The 24344-nt window shown below is 39.2% G+C and overlaps 1 protein-coding gene across 3 annotated transcripts in view; it reads left to right on the forward strand.

Annotated features, from left to right (window-relative positions):
* Positions 1–17255: 17255 nt before the first annotated feature.
* Positions 17256–24344, forward strand: part of CSNK1G2 (casein kinase 1 gamma 2) — an 87959-nt gene continuing 80870 nt past the window's right edge. The window contains exons 1-2 of one of the 3 annotated variants that reach the window (XM_039328459.1): positions 17256–17563; positions 19510–19622. The gene's annotated coding sequence lies outside the window, so the exon portion shown is untranslated. The remainder of the gene's footprint in view (positions 17564–19509; positions 19623–24344) is intronic. The other 2 variants (XM_039328458.1, XM_039328461.1) reach the window with 2 other exon arrangements.

A 24344-nucleotide genomic window follows, 5' to 3' on the forward strand; every position in this document is an offset into this window, starting at 1 on the left:
TTTCAACATTTTTGGAAACTGCAGATAGTATTTGCCATCTTAAAAGACCTTTTATAAAAAGTGCTGTATTCATAATGATGCCTTATGACACAGAGTTTCATTGTTTTTCAAAATTCCTTTGTTTGGTTTTAAATGAAAATAGAACATTTTTTTTGTGTGAATAGAATTGCTAATCTTAGTTAAAAATCAGAAGCCAATGTATATAATATAAAATTATGAGTACATTAGATAATTAGACAATTAAAAGGGGACTTTATCTAACTGGATTCAGATGCCTGAGATAAATATATTTTAGGCATTTACATATAAATACATAATAAAAAATAGAAATATAAAATGCATAACAAATTCATGGACTACAACACTAGAGTATTCTAATTCTTGCGGGGAGGGACCTAATTCATAAATAATATAATTGAATAAGTAGTTTGTATATAAGTTACCAAAATACTGCCAGTAGCAAAAGACACAACCTACACTTACAACCATTCATTTAATGACTGAAGTTACAACAGCAGTAGAAAAAAAGACTTAATCCCCGGTTTTCACACTAACAACCATTGCAGCATCCCATGGTCACATGATCTAATACATGGTCATATATATACATGCCAGTTGAGCACTTGGCAATTGACATGTATTTATGACAGCTGCAGTGGAATCCCAAAACAACTGGCACACCTCTTGAATTTGTTGGCATTGAAAAATTTACCACCAGTCAATTGCAAAAGACAGCTTTACTTGGAACAGCTTGCATCCTGCGGTGACACCTCTAATACCATCAAACATCCACTTCTGCCTCTCCCAGTTCTTAGGAAGGACTTAGCAGGAGGATAAAAATGCCAACTCTAGTCTGAACTAATATATAAAAAATATATCACAGACAAATATCCATCAATAGATAAATAACATACCATTACTCAAATCTCACTTCCTGGTTTAGCACAATTATAAGTGTTCAGTACTTCAGGAACATGTTATACTTGCAGTCATCGCTACAACTTTAATGAATTTATTTACAAGTCCTGATTTATAAACTGAATGCTTTCCTACTTTAACTCTTTTTTCGACCCTGTAATTCCTTAATTTGGGATAGAGTCTGGGCTACTGGATGGAACTAAGTGTTTAGTGGCTGGATGCCCTTCCTGATGCCTACGTGGAGTTCACAGAGATATTTTCTCTCTTCACCCTAGGAGAGAAACATCTGCCACCACCTACGATTGAACTGTCAACCTTCTGTGTGGAAGATGAGCGTGTTCACCACTAGGCCACCATGCTGCTCTTTCCTATTTCGCTTTTTTAGTTGCAAAGGAGATTGGAAGATCTGTGTAATGTGGCAAAAGACATTTCTTTTTTATTATTATTATTAAAATTTTTATAAACATTTTACAATAAAATCCCTCCCCACCTCTCTCCCTCCCCCCTCCCATTAGCCCTCCCCCCCTTACCTGAGTACAGAGCTAAAAACAACAAAAAAAGAACATAAAAAATTAAATAAAGATCAATCAATTATACATAAATCCTAAAAATAATTTAAAACCCCTTTAACTCCATTACAATAAAATCGACAAATCTAACCATAACAACTGCTCTTTAGAAGGCCAGATCCTGAAGTTGAAACTCAAGTACTTTGGCCACCTAATGAGAAGGAAGGACTCACTGGAGAAGAGCCTAATGCTGGGAAAGATTGAGGGCAATAGAAGAAGGGGACGACAGAGAATGAGATGGCTGGATGGAGTCACTGAAGCAGTAGGTGTGAATTTAAATGGACTCCAGAATATGGTAGAGGACAGGAAGACCTGGAGGAACGTTGTCCATGGGGTTGTGATGGGTCGGACACGACTTCACAATTAACAACAACAACCATAACAACTTTATACAATAAGTTATTCAAAAGCTAAATAATACTTTCTAAACCCATATTTGTTCTGAACAAAATTTACCCATCTTTTCCATACAGAGTTGTATCTCTCTTGTGAATGGTCTTTCAGATAAGCCGATATTTTTGCCATTTCTGATAAATAAGAAACTTTAAAAAACCATTCCTCTAAAGTAGGCAAGGAGTCTTTTCTCCAATATTGCCCAATCAATAACCTTTCTGCCGTAATAAAATTCAACATTAAAATAATCTCTTTACTATCACAATATTCAATAATACCTAACAAAAATAGTTGTGGTGTAAATTTTAATCCTTCTATTAAAAATTTTTTGAATATTCCACCAAATCTTAATCCAAAAAGCCTTTATATTTCTACAAGACCACCAAATACGATAATAGGTTGCATCCATACAACCACATCTCCAACATTTGGGCTGTAAATTAGAATACATACGAGACATCTTTTGTGGATCAAGGTGCCATCTGTAAAACATTTTATAAAAATTTTCTCGTAAATTTTGAGCTTGGGTAAATTTAACATTCCTAACCCAGATTATCTCCCATGTATCTAATAGAATCGGCTCTTCAAAATTTTGAGCCCACTTAACCATACAATCCTTAACTAATTCTGTTTCTGAATCCAATTCCACCAAAGCATTATAAATTCTTTTTATATGGGCTCGATTTTGATCTCTAATTTGTTTCACCAAATTGGCATCTTCCGCAATGAAACCCATTTTTTGATCTATACTCCATCTTTCTAATAACTGCCTATACTGAAACCAAGAATAAATAATGTTTTCTTGCGATAAATCCTCCATTGATTTTAATTGCCACTTATTCCCTTCCCACTTAGTCAATTGCTTATAAGAAATCCTATCCATTTTCACCCCTTTTCTTATCCTGTGGAAGATGAGCGTGTTCACCACTAGGCCACCATGCTGCTCTTTCCTATTTCGCTTTTTTAGTTGCAAAGAAGGAGATTGGAAGATCTGTGTAATGTGGCAAAAGACGTTTCTTAATCTCTTCTTAGTTTCTACTGTTCTCTTAAACTACAAAATTGGCCCACAGGAGGCAGTGCTATCCCATTGGGGAAATGCTGATTTAAATTGTGCTTACAGAACAATAGCACTTACAATTAATTTAAATCCCCTTCATTTGGGGGTATAGTGCCAGCTTACTTGGCAACTCAACAAGTTCAACCTGTCTGTTTTACATTTAGCAGAGAGAAGAAAGGCTGTTTTATCGCAACTTAAGTCTTTGGCAGGTGCAAAATACTCCCCAAATTAATTTAGCACAACCCATGATAATTTGAGTCTTTTGTTTGTGAGCAGAGCTCTGCCTGTTTTCTTTTAATGTTTTCTTTCCCAACTGAAGATTGTGGCAGAGGTTTTCCCAACTGAAGATTGTGGCAGAACTTCGCATTTTTGCTTGTCAACTTCATAGTTTTATAAAAGGTTTCTCTCTCCCTGTTTTTCCTGTGAAATCTGCTTCTCATTATAGCTGATGACCCAGCTCTCTGAAAAGACTCTTAATACTGGGAAAGGCAGAAGGAAGGAGAGGGAGGGCTGGCAGTAATAAGAAATGGTGGTAGGGGCACCTTTGGAAAATCTGAAGGACTAGGTTAGGAGTAAGAGAATAACAGTATTGGAAGGGACTTGGAGGGTCTTCTAGTCCAACCCCCTGCTCAAGAAGGAAAGCCTATACCAGCGGCCCTCCAACTTTTGGGGCATCAGGGACAAGTTCCATGGAGAAAGGTTTTTTTGTGGACCAGAAGGGGGTGTGGTTTTGCAGACCAGTTGCTGGCAATGCCAGAGACCAGTAGTCCACGAAGCAGGGGGGTTTCGTGGACCCCTGCCCTATACCATTTCAGACAAATGGTTATCCATCTCTTCTTAAAAACCTCTTTGTGGTTGCTAAGAGTCAACACTGACTTGATAGCCCACAATCAACTTGAAGGAGATTGCTTATCTCAACTGCCCACAGTTTTCAACCTGTATGTCTGGATTCTGGCAGGAAACAGAGTGGAACAGATTTCAGATCCCTTAAAGGACCAAGGAGCTGCTGATAACAGTTCTACAGAGGAATTACTGGCTCTGTCATTTCTATTTCTAGAACTGCCTGTTTTAGCACAGCAACCAAACAGGACAGGTACAAATTTTAATGGATATTTGGGACTGCAGAAAAAGCAATTGTAACCAGCTTGCCTTTCATTGAGAAAATATCTACAGATCCCTCACATCCTGGACATAAACTGTTTCAACTTCTCCCTTCAGGACTCTGCTATAGGGCACTGCGTGCCAAAACAACTATGTAGACACAAAGACAGGTTTTTTTTTCTCCCATACTATAACTCTGCTAAACACCTAATTCTTACAGCACTGCCTTATGCCTAAAGATATTTACCCGTGTATAATAATAATAATAATAATAATAATAATAATAATAATAATAATAATAATAATAGTAAAGTTGGAAGGGACCTTGGAGGTCATCTAGTCCAACCCCCTGCTCGGGCAGGAAACCCTACACCATTTCGGACAAATGGCTGTCCAGTCTCTTCTTAAAAACTTCCAGTGTTGGAGCATTCATAGCTTCTGGAGGCAAGCTGTTCCACTGATTAATTGTTCTCACTGTCAGGAAGTTTCTCCTTAGTTCTAGGTTGCTTCTCGCCTTGATTAGTTTCCACCCGTTGCTTCTTGTCCTGCCTTCAGGTGCTTTGGAAAATAATAGTAGGGGTATATTGCTGTTACCTGTCTCATCTTCTTATCTTTCTCATCTTTCCTACTCCTCCTATTAGTATCTAATGATTTATCACTTCTTGTTTGTATCTTATGATTTATGATTGTATCTTATTATTGTATCTTACACTTAGCCAATAAAATATTCAATAGAAAGCAGTGTTTCTCAATGTTGGTGGCTTTAAGATGTTTGGACTTCAACTCCTAGAATTCCCTAGCCAGCATAGCTTGAAGTCCACATATCTTAAAGCCACCAATGTTGAAGAACAGTGCCTTAAAGCAGGGATCCCCAACTCCCGTTCTGTGGACCAGTCGGTGGCATGCCAGCAACCGGTCCACATAAACAAGCAAAGTCCCATCTGCAGGATGCAGGCAGCACACAAAAGCACGCCTCCTCCGATCTGCGGAAAAACCTCTCTCCACGTAACCGGTCCCTGGTGCCCAAAAGATTGGGGACCTCTGCCTTAAAGGGTCAGCAAGACACCTTGCTTAAATCTGTTAAATCAGAACTGTTATTCTATTCCTACAGTTGGGACAATGCCTCCATCCTCTTCACTATGTTAAGATGAGCTGATAATATACCAGATGCTAACCAAAGATGGAGGCTCACAGATTTCTCTGGGTGGTCCACTCTGCTTTTATTTTGAAAATAATTCTGAATTCTTATTTTATACGTATGAAAGTGGACTTCCTCTCCACATGAAGGGTTATCTGTAGGAATTATTTAGATGAATAAATCCATCTCCAAGCAATACACTAAGGCAGGGGTTCTCAACCAGAGGCGCGAGACGATATTCCAGGAGGTGCGAAAACTTGGGTTTTCAAAATTATGGTGTATATGCATAATTCGTTGCCGTTATTTTGAACATTTGTAAGAGGTGAGAGAATATATCAGAAGCGTTCTAGGGGTGCAGAGTATAGAAAAGGTTGGGAGCTGCTGCAATAAGGCCAGAAAACTGGTAAATCTCCCATTCTTTCTGTCCATCCAGTGAAGAGGAAAGCAAGCATGAATGCTCTTTGAGCCCCTTCAATTAAACAATGTTCATTTACACTGAGGCCCGGACAAGAATGGAAGCTTATCAAAGACAGCTCTAACCTAGAATTAAGGAGAAATTTTCTGTCAGACCAATTAATCAGTGGAAGGACTTGCCCCCAAGTTGTGAATGCTCCGCCAGGCCATGGCCCATTCGGAATTGGGCTGCACAAGTGGCTGGCCGGAGCGCATTGCAACTCGCACGACCTGAAGCTGGTGGCCACTCATTCATGTGCACGCTGGGCTGTTGCTCACATGTGTGTGCATGTGTGCTGATTTGCCACTCATACAAGGGCTGTGTGCACACATGCGTCCGTCCTGCCCCCCCCCCCAGCCCGGACACCAAGCCTTCAAGGTTGGGGACTGCTGGTATAGGGCTCTCAAGCTCTCCTACTTGAGCAGGGGGTTGGACTAGAAGACCTCCAAGCTCTTTTCAACTCTGTTGTTCTGTATTCCGTACAGGTAGTCCTCAACTTACAACAGTTCATTTAATGACCATTTGAAGTTACAATGGCATTGGAAAAAATAAATTATAACCATTTTTCGCATTTACAACAGTTGCAGCATCCCCGTGGTCATATGATCAAAATTCAGATATTTGGCAGATATTTGGCATATATTTATGATGATTGTGGTGTCCCAGGATTATGTGATCACTTCTTGCGGCCTTCTGACAAGCAAAGTCAATGGAGAAACCAGATTCACTTAACATCCGTGTTACTAACAGCTGCAGTGATTTATTTAAATTATGTAGCAAGAAAGGCCGTAAAATGGGGCATAACTTGCTAAATAACTGTCTTGCTTATCAACAGGAATTTTGGGCTCAGTTGTGGTCGTAACGCAAGGACTAGCTGTATTTATTAGGACCCTAGGAAGGATACCTTTTCTGTCCCAGTGCCTGCCCTCTGCAGGGTCCTCTGCCCAGAGATTTGAATAGCTGATGTCATTCAGAAAATTACTGAAAACCTCTCTTTTCTGCCAGGTGGGGTTGCCTTCTGGATACATATGTTTTATTTCTTTATTTTTTGTTATTCCTCCTTTTTAAAAAGTAATCCACCACATGCATTCCTATGGGACGAAAAAAATAAAATACACAGATATTTTCAAAGACACATAGTTAGGAATGCATTGCTACAGACTTGGGAAAAAATAAAACAAAAACATTATACAAGAATTCCAATGTGGTTATCCCCAACAGAAGCTCTGAAATACCCAAACCTATTGGATATAAATAAGATAATTAGATACAAGGAATTAGTAAATGAACAGGGAAATTTGAAAACAAAACAAGAATTGGAACAAGACATTGGCAGAGAGATTGATTGGTGGACATTTACACAAATTCAATCTAAATATACAGAGGATAAAAAATTATATGAAATCCAAAAAGAGCCGCAAGAATTGGATAAAATTATACATGGAACAGAAATAAAATTAATTAGCAATTTATACAAATACCTATTGAGATATAAAATGGAAGACGAGGTTGTCAAAGACACAATAATTAGATGGGCAAAAAATTTCGGATATAATATAGAATTGGAGAAATGGGAAAAAATATGGAAAATAAATATAAAATTGACTATGTCGGTGGCATTCAAGGAAAACCAGTTGAAAATGTTTTACAGATGGCATCTTCCACCTGCAAAGCTTGCCAAGATGTTCCAGAATAATTTGCCAACATGTTGGAAATGTAAAAAAGTACATGGAACATATTATCATCTATGGTGGACATGCCCATTTGCAAAAAAATACTGGTCTACAATAAGAAAGGGGATCCAAGAAATAATAGACCAACCTGTAGACTGGAAACCAGAGATCTTTTTGTTGGGTATTTTAAATAGAAAATATAGTAAAGAAATATGGAAAACTGATGGAAAAATGAGAATATACCATCAGAGGAAGAAGTAATAAGAAAAATCCGGGACTGTGCTGAGATGGACAAATCAACAAAAGAGATAAAAGAAAAGGAAGACACAGTATTATATAGTATGGAACAAGGTGTATGTCTGGTTGGAGACTAGAAATAATAGAGGAGAATAAATATGGAAAGGTCAAAAGTGAAAATATGTGTACAATAATGTATAATAATAATAAACATGAATTATTCTTAGTACGAAGTAGAACATGAAGGAAGAAAAATGTAAATAAGAAATAATGGGGCTATAAGGACAAATATTTAAAGAAGAATAAGGGGAAAATGTAAATATTAGATTACCGTTATGTAATTGCTGTAAAAAAAGGAGGAGTATATATTGTGTGTGTATGTGTGTTATGTTTTGCTTTGTTCTGTTTTGTCTTGTTGGTTAAAAATAAAAATTTTAAAAAAATAAAAATAAAAAAAATAAAAAGTAATCCACCCAGGATTGTTTGAGGTCAGGCAGCCTCTGTAAACGTACAGCTAGATGATTGATAGAATCCCTGAAAGAGTCACATTTAGAGTAACCCTGCAAAATGAATCCAAATCTAAACACTATTTGACTTCTCTGTCTCTTTAAAAGGAAACCCCCTCTGCTCCATTTATCTTATTCAAGTTGATTAAAGCCCTGAAATATTGAGTTCTTTCACAGCCCATTTCTCATCAGCAAGAGACTGGCTTTCAAAGCTCCAAGCAGCTTAACTGAGATAAACCGAAAGGGGTTACTCCCATCTTCCAGCACCAAGGGGGAGAAAGCTTATGATGACCTATCAACCCAAATTACACCCTCCCATCACCCTTCCTACTAGTGATGCTAAGGGAATGTAAACGCCACTCTCAGGGATCTATAGCAGGAGCGGTGGAGTATCTGGATGTTCAACGTGCACACAGCATCTCTTTGCCATCTGCCATCAGTTAGGAGTTTGCGTTGTGGGCAGATGGGACGCCAGAAGGTCAACAGTTGGGAAGGGCAGCTGCTTTCAGCCAGAGTAGGAAAAGGAAAGCTACCGGAGCAGGATCTCCTCTCTCCAGATCTTGTGCCAGCTTTTGTTCCCCACACAATATCAGCTTCTATTCTAAAAGGCAATTGTATTAAAAATTAGAATAATAAAAACTATAAACTAAAAAAAAAATAACAAAAAATAAAAGGTGCGAAAAAAAGAAAAAAAAATAGAAAAACGGAAAAGAAAAATAGGAATATAGTAAAGAAAAAAATATGTGAAGAAACGACTTCCCCTTCATCATAAGTTTAAACAATTTTAGTAACTTGTCATCTTCTCTTTAAAAAATACAACTAATTATCTTTTTTTCCATATCCCCTTTTGTATCTATAAGCAAGTCCTTAAAACCTGATCATTCTGAATAAACTGAAGAACTGAAGAAGCTTCTTGAATGAGAAGTGAAACATCTTCAAGCCAAAACAAAGGAAGTCCAGTTGCCTTTTGAAAAAGCACCTTTGGGGACAACCATGACTTGGATGATTGAGAAACTCCGTACACATTTAAAACCTAGTTATTTGCAGTCCTGATCTGCAAAAGTCCATTAAGCATTACCAGAAATAACAATATACTGTATGTATCTGTTAACGTTGATTAGATAAATTAACTTTATATTCCTTCCTTTTACTTTCAAGAATGTTGATCTTTAGTCCCTTCAAATACTATCCTAGAATTTGATTTCATTTTATCTTTGTTCCTTCTAATAAAATTCTTCAAAGCTTTATCTCTTCTCTTTTGTAAATCCAATATAGGAAAATTATCCAGATCATTCTTTGGTCTGTTATTTTTAGATTTCTTTAATTATTAATATATCAACTGGTTTCTTTTATATATCCAGTGTAGCATCTTTTTCTCTATCAATCTTGTAGCCTGCCATTTTTAACCCACTTTCCGTTTTGTCCGGAAAATCTGTTCCTCTTCCACATTTTTTAAACACAGACTACCTATAGAGGCAGACGCTCTTAAAATTAACTTTTTCTAACTATTTGTCTGAGATGGCATGAGGACTACTGCCTTGGCAGGGGGTTGGCTGGAAGAACTTCAACCTTAGAATTCCATACATGCAACCTTAGCTCCTGGATGAACAGTGGGAAATAAACCTAAAGCTGAAGATAAGTAGAGGATGATGTAATAAAAATATATGAAACTTTGTGTTGTTTTGGAAATGTTTTTTTTTTCCTTTCAGTGTGAGAACTTAGGTTCATCCATAAAAGTGAAATGCAGGTAGAGTCAGGATGTTAAGAGGACTTATTTTGATTGAAGACACATTTGTGGCCTTTACAGACATCATATGTTGTGATTTAGATTATTTTAAAAAGGAATTGGAGAAAATTATGGAGGCTTTGAGCTTCTTGCTAACCTTTGGGAATGTGGCCCCCACCTGAGTATCAGCTGCTGCAAGCAGCAGGACAATTGTCCATTCTTTTGTCCATGCACATGGACTTCCTAAATCAGTGGTTCTCAACCTTTTTAATGCCGCGACCCCCAACCGGTCGTAAGTCAAGGACTACTCAACTAGTTCAGCACCATTTGCAGAATGGGACTTTTGGCGGACTCAGCAGGGCAGAGACAGCCTGGACAATTCCTATTGGCTTTTGAAAGCCAATAGAATTAGATTCTATTCGAGAGAGTCTATTCTATTGGCTTTCAAAAGCCAATAGAATAAAAGGGAGTAGCACAGCTAAGGAAAAGGGAGAAAAAATGGCAGACTGCGTTGTTTGGCAACCCCCATGAAATGGTCATTCGACCCCAAATGGGGTCCCAACCCACAGGTTGAGAACCACTGTCCTAAATGAACCTTGTTAGTCCTGTGTTAGTCCATATCTAAATTTTGGCTATGATGCATCCTTGCTGATCAAGCAGAACTTTTCTCCTTTGTTAAAGGGAATGAAGCGGGGGGGGGGGGAATAGAGTCACTCAATCTCCTTTTTTTTCCCCATGCTTTTTTAAGTATGTAAAAAAGCATGTAAAAAAGAAGTTGAGACTCTAAAAAGAGTACAGAGAAGAGCAACAAAGATGATTAGGGGATTGGAGGCTAAACCATATAAGGAAAGGTTGCTGGAATTGGGTATGTTTAGTTTAATGAAGAGAAGGACGAGGGGGAACATGATAGCAGTGTTCCAATATCTCAGGGGCTGCCACAAAAAAAGATGGAGTCAAGCTATTTTCCAAAGCACCTGAAGGCAGGACAAGAAGCAACCTAGAACTAAGGAGAAACTTCCTGATAGTTAGAGCAATTAACCAGTGGAACAACCTGCCTCCAGAAGCGGTGAATACTCCAATACTGAAAGTTTTTAAGAAGAGACTGGACAGCCATTTGTCTGAAATGGTATAGGGTTTCCTGCCTGTGCAGGGGGTTGGACTAGATGACCTCCAAGATCCCTTCCAACTTGATGATGATGATGATGTATTGGAACTCGCTGACACAAGACAGAAGTTGTTTGACCACTTCCTTAAAATAATTTTAAAGAGAAATCGTTAGAAACCATTAAAGAGGCAGGTTACGCATTAATTATTGTAAGGCAGTAAAGTTTGCCCTCTATCAGATCGGGGACAAATGGGGAGAGCTGTTTGTCAGCTTTCTGGGAGTATACGTTAGTATTTTTGTTTTTGTTTTTTATTGGAAATGGGAAAGATGAAATAAATTTCCCGACCGAGTCTGGTTCATGAAAACTTCTCTGTCGTGGGAAAAGGAGGAAAAAAATGTCCGCAGAGGAAAGGGTTAAAAGAATGCTGTCCTAACACTGTCGTAAAACCTTCCCGCTTGTTGTCGCAAAAACCGCTTTTCCATTCTGGCTGCCAGATTTTCAAACGCGTTACATTCCCCCTATTTTAGACACCAGGTTATGGGGAAAAAAGGAAGAGGCAGCAATCGTTCTAAAATGGCCTTGACTTCCGGATCGGATGGATGCGTCCATATGAGTGGTAAAAGGCCAAAAGAACGAATGGGAAACTGAGTACTAGACACATACTATTCAGCAGTATTTCTCATTCTTAGCAACCTGAAGATATGTGGACTTCAGCTCTCAGAATTCGCCTCCACATTTTCAAGTAGCCAAGGCTGAGAAACACTGCTGTACAGCATTTGATTGTACAACAAAGTCACTTTTGCCTTGCTTCTCTCTATAGATTTGTTTTGGCACTCAACTCTCTTTGTACTTGGAATAGCCTTTCCTTTTATATACCTTGAATGTTTTTTTTTTTCTTTTGGCTATGTTGCATTTCATCTAAATCTAAGAATATGATGAATTTTTTGGTTTAAACCCCAAAAACATAAAGGAGTCAGATAGTTGCTGAAACACAGGAGAGAAAAACAGCAGAGAACTTTAAGAAATTAGTAATCAAGTATTCAAGATTTAATTCCAATTTTGGTTTCCTAAAAGGAAACTTTTTGGAAGAAAGTGATGGCTAAAAATCTTTTAATTTTTGAGCTAATGCCAGGGTGTATATCAACATTGCTTTATCAGTTACTTTATGGTGTTTCTATTTAAGGTTAGTTGGTTAATGATGATAGTAAAGAATTTTTAGTTATTAGGCTGATTCAGGACTGGAAAAGGCCATATGTTCTCAAAAACAATTGATCGGGTCTTCATTATTTCTCTTATTCCTCTTAATCCCTGAGTAGATTTGGCAACAGTCTTTATACTGTATGAATCAGCAAGCTTCAGGGAAGGGCCCAAATGCTCATGACAAAATTCCAGTGGGATCATTTACCCAGGTCAAGGGTCTTAGACATTAGTTGCAGCAGCTCAAGAGCCATCACCCTTGGGCTAGATGTGCCAGTCACAAATAACCAGGAGCATTTGTTGAGTTCAAAGCACAGAAGAGTTTGTTATTGCTACCCCTATACAAGAATCTAGTCAACCAACAGTGAAAGCAAAATTGGTGCTAAATAAGGATCAATGGAATTCATGGGGGGGGGCTGGACTTGGTCTCTTGTGGCAGCACAATGATTCCAAGATGATGACACATTTAACCACCTTCCAACTTAGCCAGCTCTTCTTTTACTTTACTATTCTTCCTTGTTGAGTATCCTCAATATGTGAGCTTCATCTGTTATTCCAGTGGTTCTCAACCTGTGGGTCGGGACCCCATTTGGGGTCGAACGACCATTTCACAGGGGTCGCCAAACAATGCAGTCCGCCATTTTTTTCCCCCTTTTCCTTAGCTGTGCTACTCTCTTTTATTCTGTTGGCTTTTGAAAGCCAATAGAATAGACTCTCTTGAATAGAGTCTAATTCTATTGGCTTTCAAAAGCCAATAGGAATTGTCCAGGCTGTCTCTGCCCTGTTGAGCCTGCCAAAAGTCCCATTCTGCAAACGGTGCTGCACCAGTTGAGTAGTCTTCGACTTACGACCAGTTGAGTACTCCTCGACTTATGACTGGTTGGGGGTCGCGGCATTAAAAAGGTTGAGAACCACTGTGTTATTCCAACCCAGCCACCACTCAGCTACTTATTGTTATTAGAGAAACCACAGTTGAAAAAAAATGGTTTAACACATTGGTTGGGTTTGTAGAATATATCCAAATTCAGGTTAATGGTGGTTTTCCAAATATGACCAATTTCCTGGACTGAAACAACATACAGAACCATAAGCTAGTTCTATGGGCTTGGTTTATACATCATGGGATCACTGAACACCCCCAATATGTAAACAAAGTTTCTGTTGTTCTTCCACAAATTTATCTAATCCCACTGTGAAGTACAATATTGAAGTTATTCCTATGTAACGTGACAATTTTTCCTTACTTGACATTTTCCTTGATGAAATCCTTTTATCTGCTCAATTTCTGATCATTTAGGTTCACTGAGATAACAAGGTTAACACAACATCCTAGGTTCTTGGGAAGAACTTGACATGTAAAAAAGGCGAACACCACTTATATAATTGACAGCTATGATTTCACATTTTTTGTATACATCACTTTCCTATCCAGAAGACATTCAATGATGCTAACTAGAAAAAAATACAACATGAACAAGTAAAATCAGATTTTGAAAAATTAAAGTCACAATTAACTCTTTCAGATTGGAAAGGCTAGGGGTAAAACAAGAGAAGAAATTCTCTCATCTAGAAAAAGGAAAAATGTGGTTGTGGGTGATAATTGCTATTTGAAATAATTCCTTTGCATAACTTGACAGCAACATTGATGGGAGTCATTTTCCACGTATTGAACAAATGTAGAGCAACTTTCAGGGAGCATATTTTAGATAGCTTCTTCTCCTGCTGATCTAAGTAGCAGGTTTATGTTGAGACAGGCCGGCTCTCAAAAAGTCTGCTTTTATGAAAGATGCCTGTTCACTTTCTACACCCCTCCTCCAGGTTAATTATATTCATCTATGTTCTCCTGACAAGATCAGAAATGAGGAGGTGATAAGCCACCTGGGAAAGCCAAGAGAAATCATCAAAACAATTAAAAAACAAAAATTAGAATATTTTGGACATGTGATGCGACACTCAGAAAAATACAGCATACTCCATTTAATCCTCCAGGGAAAGATTGAAGGCAAACGAGGTCCAGGCAGAAGAAGAACATTATGGCTTCAAAATCTAAGGGATTGGTTTGGACAAAACTCAGCAGCACTTTTTCATGCGGTTGCTGATAAAAACAGGATTGCCAACATGATCACCAACATCTGATAACGGATATGGCACAACAAGAAGAAGAAGATGTTCTCCTAATTTTTTTCCCCACTGTTGTCATTTTGTTCACACAGGAATTGCTTGAAGGCCTTGACAGGTTCAGCTGTTCTTTTCTGCATCTTTTCTGTTGTACAGTAGCATATATTGAGGGTCCGTGCAGGAATCCAAACCCTTTACTTGAATGTATTCTAGGAAGAGAAAATATCATATCTTGAGATAATGGCTTCATCTGTCTGACAATTAAAGTTATTATTCTATATTTTGCACTCTGGAACAATGAAGAATATGTTTGGGTCTTCTACATATTCTTCCAAGTGTTTGAAACTGCTATCCTGTTATCCTTTGTTCTTCATGGAACTTAGTTTTTACATCTTCTTCATTTCTCCTTTTCCGAACCTCTCTAGTTTATGTTTATGAAAATTACCCATCATCCAGGTCTTGGTTGTCCCAAAGGTACTTTTTCAAAAGGCAAATGGACTTTCCTGCTTTTTACCTTGAAAATGTTTTGCTTCTCATCCAAAAAGCTTCTTCAGTTCTGATTGAATGGTGGGGCATAAAAGGATTTATATACTTTGCAGAACACATTTATATTCAACACATTTACTGTATATTCTGCAACGCACATAAATCCTTCTATTCCTCACCATTCAGTCAGAACTGAAGATGCTTCTTGGGTGAGAAACAAAACATTTTCAAGGTAAAAAGCAGGAAAGTCCAGTTGCCTTTTGAAAAGCACTTTTGGGACTCTCCAGCTTATCTGAATTGAAAGGCAAACTCCCAAATGGAGGTGGTCCTCAGGATGGGCTGTGACCAACAAAATATCTTTTGGAAGTTGCAATGCCAGAACGGGACATATCAATTAGTCTGCATTGGCACCAAAGGTGTATATTGATGAGCCCATAATACTGATATATCTTCCTAAGAAAACATTGTTTTTCAAAGGACGTCAAAAGATATTTATGATTAGACAAGAGCCATTTAGTTTTTGCAAGATGGCTGGCCATCTATTACCTCCAGTACTAGAAAGCAGATTATCTCTGATAGTGGTTGCTGGGTGACACTAGATGGCAGCACCTAGCTAACCTTGGTTGATCTGAAAAAGTTAGGCAGGTTAGATCTACAGTGTTCAGTTGGAACATCAGAAAATCAGAGCTACAGATTAGAATGTTTAATTGCAACAATTCCAGATGACAGTGGGAAACCATGTTTGAATTGTACCTTTAAAAAGTAGATTTTGTCACCAGTCCTCATACTTGACTCAAAGGAGGCTTGATCTTACCTGTCTCTTACCAGTGGTGGGATTTAGCCACTTTGCACCAGTTCGGCAGAACCGGTAGCTCATTTTTTGTTGCCCAGGCCCAGAATGGACTTCCGGAAGTGGCATCCACACAGAGAACCGGTTGTTCACATATTTGAATCCCCCCACTGCCCCCACCCCCATTTTCACTCTGCTTAAAAATACAGTACGGTAATCAATTTACAACAGTTCATTTAGTGACCGTTCAAAGTTACAATGGCACTGAAAAAAGTGCATTTTTCACACTTATGACCATTGCAGCATCCCCATGGTCACATGATCAAAACTTAGATGCTTGGCATTTAACAATTGTGTTACTATTTTAACATCTGCACTGATTCACTTAACAACTACGACAAGCAAGGTTGTACAATGGGGCAAAACTCACCTAACAAATGTCTCACTTAGCAATTGAAATTTTGGGCTCAGCTGTGATTATGCCCAAGGACTATCCATACTGCATGGTAGACTGGAAACAGGTTTTTGATCTTGTTTTGTAGGGTATTATCAATTTAGAATGCAGGGTTGTAGCACAAACAAACGCTGCTCTGCATAATTAGAGGGTTCTTGCATCCAGAAAAGTTTTATATGTGGAGAAAGGTTTGGTCATTTAAGTGGTTTGAACTGGCACAAATCAGTTACTTTGAGAGCTAGACCATACTGTATTATGTCTTTCAAAGCCATGGCAGGCAGAAATGCAGGCTTAATCTCTTCCCATTCTTTTTAAAAGTACTTTTTAAAAGCATGGTATTCTTGTGGAAAACAAAAGGACTCTTACGAATTCCAGAGGGTTTTAGCAGAGAGATTTATTGCGCAGGTTCAGAAGCAATAACAACAAGGAATTCTGAACCCCGAGGGCGGGTTCAGACTTCAGTTTTATACTTTCCTTTTCTCAGGAACAAAGGAATACACATTGTAATACATTCGGTTCATTTCTCACGGGTATACAATGGAGAGTTTGCTACATACATTGTATCCAAGTGTAATGCGCATTAGGTTAGTCACACAGCACTATTTCAGTAATTATGCAGACTTATTCTTATTCTTTTTTCTATTTCACTGTCAACCTTTTGCATTTATATCTTATATTATGTAATAAATTAATTTAAAATATACAAATGTATGGTTAAGAGATAATTGCACAGCATTCCAGTGCAGATTTATTTCATAATCAGCTGGCCCTATACCCAGGTGTATTATCTTTACAAATACATTATCCTTACAGGGATATTTTCTTGAAAAAAAAAATTACAGGAAAAAAAACCGTGAAAAAAGGGCAAGTCTGAAAAATCTCCTAAAGGTTTAAAATCTTTTTTTTTAAAAAATTGTTTTACAAAGTCAACAACAAAACCAAGAAAATAATTAAATCTAAAGGACAGCTTTATGAAAGAAAGGACTGTCTTTATCATAAAGGACTCCTGGTCACGGTAATTGTTATGAATCCCCAAATCCCAATTAGAATAAGTTTCATCGGGGCCTAATTCAAAGTCACCATAGGCATGATTTTATTAGGGTAACATTCGTCGTTGGGACGCCCCAGCATTCTGTATTAATGCGTATGAGTTTGCACGGTTCTTTCCCTTCACGTGGGCAACCCGGCCAGCATCCTACACAAAGCCGGAAGTCTTCTCCAGGCAGCCACCGCGTCGTCACCTCTACGCTTCTCTCTCTTCTTCCCGCCTGCGCCCTCTCCTTTTTCTTTCTTCCCCCTTCCCTCTCTTCGGCGCATGCGCTAAAAACTCTTTACGGGCGCCCGCCCCCCTCCCTTCCAGGGGATGGCCAGACTTAGAGAGAAGGCGGCGAGAGTCTCCTAAGCTCCAGAAGCGGAGCCTGCCATTCACCAACGCGGTTTGCGCCGCCGCCGTGACGTCAATGTCATAGGGCGCCCGTGGGCTTTACGCCGCTGGCGCAAAGGCGTTGCTCTTTGCCTGCTGGGGAGGAGAAGGACAGAAAGAGGCTTAAAGAGACAACAGCGAGCCATGGAGGGACTGGGGGGGAAGAGATCTTTGGGCCCCCACCCTTGAAGAGTCCGGACGGGGGAAAGCAGCTCAGGTGAGTCGCGACGGAGTGGGAGGCGGCGGCTTTATCCCTGGAGGGCTAATTTTGTAGAGAGTCGGGGTTTTCTTCATATGGTAGGTTTGCAGCAAAGGTGGGAGTGGGGGGGGGGCGCCCCCCTGCATGTGCCCCAATGTGGGGAGCCGGTGGTGGCCGAGGGGAGAAAGAAGTAAGTTTAAGTTTGTAAGGCGGAGGAGAAGGGAGGGCTTTTTTTTTTTTCATTTTGCAAGGACTATTATTACTCTAACTATATTTAATGGAGCAAAGTTTAGTGCAACCTCCCCTCGCCCTGCCCCGTACTTTTTCTTCACGTTTTATGGAGGGGAGGGGGGCTTGCAAAGGCTGGAGAAACGAGGAAGCCTAAAGGAGGAGGGTTTGGCTTGAAGGCCTTCCTGTTGCTTCCTCCCCCCCCCCCAACCTAGTTTGGTGGAAGGGATGCTGAGCAGAAAGGGGGGGGGGAACGGGAGGAGGGTACCCCACAGTTTTTCCTCCTAAAGAATCCCAGTCGGCTCTTTGCCTTGCCTTCTCCCTTCTCCTTGTCTCTGCATTTATGTGATGCGTGGAAGCATTCATTGGTGCTTGCTTTGGTTCACAGGCACCGAGATTTATGTAACTTCCCACCCTTTCCCTCTTCCAAATCTCAAAGGGCTTCAAATGGGGAAAACTGAATTTGGGGTATAGGAGGGTTATGGTGTACATAAAGGTGGAGGGGGGGTTGCTTTTTTATCCTTTGCAATGGAAAGGAAGCAACAGCATGCTAGGCCTGTAATATATATATATATTATATATAATATATATTGCTGAGGTTTTTATTTGTTCAAAAATCTTTTTTTACAAAAATAAAACATAGTGGAGGTAGATTGAGGCCAATGGTTAGAGCTTCTGGGCTTCCTTGCATGTTAAGATGCTTCTTTGTAAAAGGAATGAGATGGAAAGTAAACAGGTGAGCCCTAGTTTTTTTCTTCAAGTGCCATTTTTCCCCCTTTTCATTTTCCATTGGTAACCGGCTTTTACCCATCCTGCTCTCTCTATACTTCTAAACAAATTATTACTAATCTCCATAATGAGGGTGTGTTTGTGGAAAAGAAAAAAAAGGGAGGCAGATGGAGGAAGAAAAAGAACCGAAGGAAGGGAATTAAAAATTCTGTCAAAGGTTTTTGTGCCTGATTGATTGGCATGATATTCATAAACTGAAGATGGGTCCTATATCTATTTAATTTTTCTCCTTTATTGAATAGGTTTGTTGGACCCAATTGAATCAACCTTCTGTTTTTCTCCCAGTTTCTTTGTTTTATTCACACATAAGCATGAAGATTTAGCTTCTGGTCCTCCAGGCAACTGTCAATGTTTTAGGATGGTATTACCCCCGCTTCCCCAACCCCTGTTTCTTATTGCAGTCCTTTCTGTGGTGTATCTTTTTGTATTTTAAGTAGGAGAATTCCATGCAACAACCCACAAAGCCTTTGTGCTTTCTACCCCCTCCTCAAAACCTGTGGCTTGTTTTGTTCAACCTGAGTTGTAAATTAGAAGGTGGCTTCAGGAGATGCAAATGTTTGTAGATTAGATCCAGTTTTGCATGGCAGTTGAAAATAGTTTCACTACATAGAGGCAGAAGAAATATACTTTTTTTTTAATGTACAAACGTGTATGGCTTATTTCCAGACCGGTGAAAACTATAATGTTTTTCAGGGTTAAATACAAAGTATTTTAATAACATCACTTTCTCCAAAATCTCTATATTTTCTGTGGTTCTTTTATTCCCCCAGACTATAGGTTGTTCTGTATTTGGTGTGTGTATTTTTAATTTCCAAGAATCAACTTAAGTGAATTCATTCCAGACTATAAAGCAATTTGTTATAGTTAGATATTATTCCCCCCTCCCTCTCCAAAAATTGTTTGCTTGTAATTGTATTCATAAAGCCAGTTTCTTGCCTTTATTTCAGGTCTTTCTAGATCTGAAAATGAAAGTGTGTGAAATCCTTTGCCAAAGGAACTACAGACCAGGAAATACATAAGGTTCCCCTCACCCCCGCTTTCTCTGCAAAGAATGCTAAAGGTTAGTTTTTAAAAATAAAATAGGGAGGAAATTCTGAAATTACAGAATATTGTAGCAGTCATAATTAAGATGAGGGAATTCAATGCATGTGCCAAGTCTGAGAGGCTAAAATAAAATGATCCTTCGCTTCCTTTCTTCTTTCTCCACCCAAATCCATCTCCATCCCCTACCAAAAATTTAGATGATGGGGGTCTTAGGGCTTCACCCTCTTTGTTTCTGTCTCTGAGGTATGGTTGATTTAAGCTGAGAAGAAGTTGACCTAAAGCTTCAGGTTTAGAAGGAATTTGTGTAAGTTTTTCTTTTGTTAGGGTAGTTTCAGATTGACTTGAGTTTATTTAAAACAAGGTGAGTCTGCCAGGCGTTAACTTTCTTTTTGGTTGCATGAGGTCTTTGATCTTGAACCACCAAGTAGTAGCTGCTGGCATGTGCAGTACTGTGCATCTGTTCTGCGGGCAGGAAAGAGTGTGCCATGACTTGGCTGTTAACCTTTGCATGTCTCCAGGAGAGGATTTCCGTTGCATGCATATTTGTACACTGAGAAAGACATTCAGAAATGCGACACTCTAGTCAGCTGTTCGTAAAGCATAAATCAGGTTTGTAGTTTACAACTCCCAGAATTCCCAGGCAACTCTTGGTAACAAGCAGTGTAGCATGTGGATTGTGGTATGGTAATAGCCTTCTCCGTGTTACCATGTAGAAGTAAATGTTTGCATTTCTGGGGCTTCCTTAAAAAGGAATCCAATCTGTTCTTTACTCTAGAATTCCCCCATTGTTTTGAAAATTCCCTTGCCATGTGCAGCTACGGTACAGTTTCCATTTTAAGCATGCACGCCATCCTAGTGAGGCTGCAGTAACATTGCATATGCTTCTTATGGTCCTCTGTCATTTCTGTGATAAACATTATTTCTTTCATTGACTGGTTGATGTGGAAAGTAAAAAATAAAAAATAATCGATCCTTGTTAACTTTTTTTGTGGCTTATCTTTGAGAAAGGTGCATTCTCGTGAAAGCAGCATCTTGTCTGGAACAATTAGAAAACAAACCCCTCCTTCATCTTTGTACTTGTTCCTGTTAGTAGACTAAGATAGAAAATCTAATGTTTGACCATTTGGGGAGAGCATAGAATTTGGCAGGAAACATGTGGGTGTTATAATCAATTATCTTTCCAGTTTGGTTCCCTTTTTCTCCTGAAGCTATCTTGGAAAAAATACTGTCATGAGATTTAAAAGGCCAGTGTTAAATAGCTGTTCTGTTCATCACCAATGTCACAGTGCTACTGTGTGAGTGTTAATCATTTAAAGTTATTTGGACTGTTGATTTTCACATTTGTGTCCTGGGACTACTGGGTAATATTATTTGCTGATCTTTGGTGAGCAAAATTAATGCTGAGATACAGGTTTTACTTTAAACAGAACTTGTCAGCCGTAATTGATCTTTCTTTGCAGGACATTGATGTGAATGGCATGTAAATGGATTAAATGTAATTTGGGTTCATGTAGGGTGATGTTGAGGTGTGACAAAATTTCCCAAGGCCATCCAGGATAGGAGAGGATGCTTTTTAAATGTCTCTCATTTAGAAAGAATGTTTGAAACCATGATAGAGGACTAAAATATGTGAAAAATGTTGCCTTAGAAATGCTGGCCACAACCTTAAATGATTTTTTTTTTAAATTCATTCAACCGAATAAATATGAGGTGCTTAATTTTGGGAATGGTGCAAGAATTATAGAACTAAATTCAGTTCTCAACCCATCTTTCCTCTTATGAAAAACATTCCTCCCCACCTGTCTGCAGAAATAATATAGAAGCTTTCCTCTGTTTTTTTGAATTTGATTTAGACAAAATGAACACTGCGAATGTCATTGCAGGAGTTAAAAAAAATAAATGACTCAGCAAATGGTTGAATGCACCAAGGAATTTCGTTCTAAGTAGAAAGCTACTGTTCCTTATTAGCAAATAATGGACGATTCCTATCAGCCCCAACTAATCTGTGGTCCTGAATTAAGAAAACTGCATTCCCACAGTTCAAAAGAGCAACAGATTCCTTCAGAACTCAAGGAAATTAGTTCTGGGCCTCCTCCTTAAGAACGAACATCATCAATTGAGCCAAGATCTTTCCAATGCCAAGGCAAGGTATTAGCCCTTCCTTTTTGGATACAGGCAGTCTTCATTTTGCAAGCATTCACAGTTAACGACGGTGATGGAAAAAGTAACTTTACCAATCCTAGCATTTATGACCTTTGCAGGTCTGAAGCATAATCATTTAAGTATAGTCAGTTTCTATAGTGACTTCCCCAATGATTGAATGGTCAGTCCCAGTTGTGGTCACTAAATGAGGACTACCTGTATGCTGGTATGCTGCTTGTGAATTGGGAGGTACTTTTAAAGCTGGGAGGGAAGAGCAAAAATTTGCTTATATTTATATTGCTTTCCACAGTACATGAACAAACTTTATCTGTAAAACAGTAACTTAAAACTGTCTAATGCAGGGGTCCCCAACCCTCAGTCTGTGGACCAGTACCTGGCCGCACAAACAAGCAAAGCCCCAACTGTGGGTTGCAGGCAGGACACAAAACCACACACTCTCCGGTCCGTGGAAAAACCTTTCTCCATGGAACTGGTCCCTGATGCCCAAAAGGTTGGGGACCCCTGGTCTAATGCATCTGTTGAATAAACAGATTAGGCTGCCATTGAATATATGAAGTCTATTTTGCCAATTATGGTCGATAGGCTTCTCTGTCATACATTAGTTAGCTCTGCCTCTTTTTTTTTTTTTAAAAAAAAAAAATCTGGTTAAAATGTAGACTTTTTCCACATCAATAAGCATTTATATATCCTTATGCTTTAGAACAGCAGTTCCCAAGCTAGAAGCTTTTTAACGGACAAGTCCAGACTTGTATTTCTGTATGGAATTGATGCACCAGTGGATTAGATTACAGTTTCTGGCCCTCCTGCAGCAAATTGGTATGCTGGCTAGTAGTTACAGTGTTGGTTAGTCCAAGGGTAGGTAACCTTGGCTGTTTTACGACTCGTGGACATCAACTCCCAGAATTCCTGAGCCAGCCATGCTGAGGGAAAAGAGAGTTTCCAAGCTGAGTTCAGGAATTCTGGGAGTTGAAGTTCACGAGTCATAAAAGAGCCAAGGTTGCCTACCCCTGGGTTACTCAAATCAAGAAGGGGAGGGCTGTGAGTGTGTATGACCCACCCTCCATTTGTTAAATGTATGATCAGTCACGCCAATCTTGGTGTCCGCAGGATAGTTCATAAGCAGCAACTGTGATCACAGTCACAAGAAGATCCCACTTATTGTGTAGGTAGTAAGTGAGTTCGTTTCTGCTTTTGTTTCTGTTTCATTTTGCTTTCTTTCACTTCATATTCTTATTCTGTTGTTCCACGTTTGCTGTTTAAAAAATATAGGGTTAGGCGTAATAACCCTAACTCTATGCTTTTTAAACAACAAATGTGGAACAGCAGAAAAAGAATATGAAGTGAAAGAAATAAAACATTAACTTGAGTGAACTAGAAGTACAAGGAGAGGGAGTTGATTGGGATACCCGCACACGTGTGTGAATATATTCATATAGTTGCCATAGTGGAGAATGTGTATAACTCAAGAGCGAATTGTTTGACTCTTGGTACTTTCTGAGCTTGGTGTTGAGCATTAATGATGTTACCTAATCTAGTAATTGCTTAGCTTGTGCAATGGATGGCCTATTATTCATAGCATCGTAGGGCTGGAAGGGATCTTGAAGGTTTTCTGCTCCAACCCTCTGCCCAAGACAGGGGTTTTATACCATCCCAGTCAAATGACTGTCATATCTTTTCTTTAAAACTTCCAGCAATTTATCAAACATCTGCAAGATTAAAACCAAGTGCAGAGAACAACCCTGGACAATTCTCATAATCCATTAGGAAAGTAGAATAAAAATAATAAATGCTATAAACTTGATGCATTCAAGATAAATTAGGACTGCAGGTCCCAGGATTATCAGCGTCTGGGCATATTGGCTATAAAATAAGTGGGAAGACTGGTAGTCCTCAACAGTTCATTTACCGACCACTCAAAGTTACAACAGAATTAAAAGAAAGTGAATGATGATCACTTTTCACAAAACCGTTGCAGCATCCCCATGGTCACATGATCAGAATTCAGATGTTTAGCAATTGGTTCATATTTATGATGGTTGCAGTGTCATATGATCAGCTTTTGCGGCCTTCGGACAAGCAAAGTCAGTGGGAAATCCAGATTCACTTAAGAGCCATGTTACTAACTTAACAAATGCAGCGATTCACTTAAACACTGTGGCAAGAAAAATCATAAAATGGGCAAAACTCACTTAACAAATGTTTCACTTAGCAACATAAATGTTGGGCTCAATTGTGGTCATAACTCGAGAACTACTTGTGCTGTCATTTCAGATCTGGAAAGTATTTGGCTGAAGAAAGCTAACCCACACTAATATAGTGTGTGTGTAGATGTGTGTACACTTTCCCTTTGTAATCCTTCAGGTTTTAATCTGTGGGCACACGTGCCGTTGCCCCAGCCTTGCCTTCTCCCGTGACCTCCTCCTCTCCAACAGCCCCCCTAAAGGATAGTCGCCCTTGAGCATGGCCTACACGGAGCAGCGCCGCCAAGGACATGGCAGCCAGGCAGCGTAGACAAGACTCTGCCCTCACACCCCATCATGCAGTTGATGCTGCAGGGCGGGGGCAGAGGGTGTGG

This window comes from Crotalus tigris, unplaced genomic scaffold, assembly GCF_016545835.1.
Source record: "Crotalus tigris isolate CLP2741 ecotype Arizona unplaced genomic scaffold, ASM1654583v1 scf7180000024379.1109085, whole genome shotgun sequence".
NCBI classification, from domain to species: Eukaryota; Metazoa; Chordata; class Lepidosauria; order Squamata; family Viperidae; genus Crotalus; species Crotalus tigris.